This window comes from Panicum virgatum, chromosome 7N (assembly GCF_016808335.1).
Source record: "Panicum virgatum strain AP13 chromosome 7N, P.virgatum_v5, whole genome shotgun sequence".
NCBI classification, from domain to species: Eukaryota; Viridiplantae; Streptophyta; class Magnoliopsida; order Poales; family Poaceae; genus Panicum; species Panicum virgatum.
The window spans coordinates 3,987,408-3,989,242 of NC_053151.1; the positions used below are offsets into that span (position 1 = coordinate 3,987,408).

General features: G+C 50.1%; 1 long non-coding RNA gene across 1 annotated transcript; it reads left to right on the forward strand.

Annotated features, from left to right (window-relative positions):
* Positions 1-848: 848 nt before the first annotated feature.
* Positions 849-1,835, forward strand: LOC120683096. Its single transcript, XR_005678675.1, has 2 exons — positions 849-1,418; positions 1,517-1,835. It is a non-coding gene; the product is annotated as an uncharacterized LOC120683096 (long non-coding RNA).

A 1,835-nucleotide genomic window follows, 5' to 3' on the forward strand; every position in this document is an offset into this window, starting at 1 on the left:
AGAATCTGCCAGGGCGTTGCACCGCCGTCTTTTGGGCTGTTGTCCAATGCCGCGTGTCGGGCCAAGTGACCCAAGTGGTGGACGCCCCCTTGGCCACAACCAGCAACCTAGGACATCCCTTAGGGTATAAACTCAGTAACTGCCGCCTAGAATGAGAGGGCTTTATTTAGTTCAAGTTTCGGCATCGAAACTTTGATTGATTCATTGTAACTCTGGTGACAAGTCCTTTTACTGTGATCCAAGGCTCCCATTCTTCATCTCCTCCACTGTGTCAATTATTCTTTTGGAATTGAGTTCTTGAACCCCTCTTGTGATTCCCTTCATCCATATTTGCAATATCAGATTGCGTGTTTACATCTTCTTACTTGTGTTCTTCGATTCGCTTGCAGGAAAAGCCTTCTTGGCGAGATCAATCAAGTTGTGCATGGTTGATAACCAATGGAGTAGTGGTGTAGCAGTTGCAGGGTTCGAATCTTGTTGATTTGAAGCTGGATCATCAACGTCGAGTCCTCCACCAATCGAATTTATCTCTACCTCTCGGAAGATCGGGCCTACTCCTCATCAAGTGGTATCAAAATTCCAGGTTGCCTGTGAGGTATTATCATATTTTTCCCCTTTAAATTCATTCGTGTTCATCACCTATCTCTACAACTAATAAGTTAAAAGAAGGCGACGGTACGTCGCCCCACCCATCGCCCCTCCCGCACCATCGTAGTTCCGCTTGCGATTTTCAGCCGCGTGATCTCATCGTTTCGCCGCTCCGCTCTTTTACGCCCTTGATTAGCCTGACAACCTGCGCCCCCTCCTCTCGCTGCAACCGTCGCGTTGCCGCCGCCCCGACTCCTCCGTCCCATCGTGCCGACCTCGCTGCGGTCCAGGATCGGAGGTTGACTCTGCCGCTTCGTCGGGCAAGTCCCATGCGATGAGCGCGCTTTCACCTCCACAACCCCATCCTCTTATGCCTCGATCCGCCCCCGTTCTTCTCGTCGACACCGCCTCCGGTGACGGCACGCCAAGTCGCCAACCCCCGTGCTGCCGCCTCGGTCCACCATTAGTAACCACCACGCCTCCTCAACGGGTGGGCGATGGCTCGTTCAACCATTACTCCTCTCCAGCGAATCCACTCTTAGCTCCTGTGTCTGGCAGACTGGCGTCGTTCCCGTGTTGCTCCGTGCATCTAGGCAGTCAACGTGGGACTTGCACGTGACCTAGGATGAGGGCCTCGACACCGTTGGGTTCGTCGAGGACCTGGCTGTGGGGTTACACTTCCGCAGCGCCATTGCCCAGCAGAGCTAAGGGGAAGCGCCGATAAGTGTCAATTTTCCCAGCATCCCTCACCTCTCCTCTACTAGGTTCTGATGATGTATGGAGTTCTTTGCGAGCTGGGCTGTCACGGCTTCATCAATTAATTTACGCAGGTGAGTTATTCATCATGGCAAGTGGTTCCAATTTGGTCCTCATCCTTTCGTGCTTGGGTTGCTGACTTTGTATTTGATGAAATGCCCATGTCTTGCAGGCAGGTATAAAATTTCACGAGCTCTGATAGCCACTTTGGTTTATTGGTGAGCTGCTAACGGTTCAATCCAGTGAACAACATGGGCATTGCTTTTGCTTTCAATTAGCCAAAATAAGCTGTCTGCAGTCAAGCTTTTGTCTTCACTTTAGAAATCGAAGTCAGCCTTTTGTTTGTTTGTTGAAACTCCTGTATGTACCTCATTTTTTTAGTGTTGTGTGTGAAATAGAACCATTGGGGTCATTTTACCAAGTGGATCTCTGAGATGAAGTGAGAATTTGCTCAAGTAATATACAACAGGAGGCACAAAGACATGGTGATA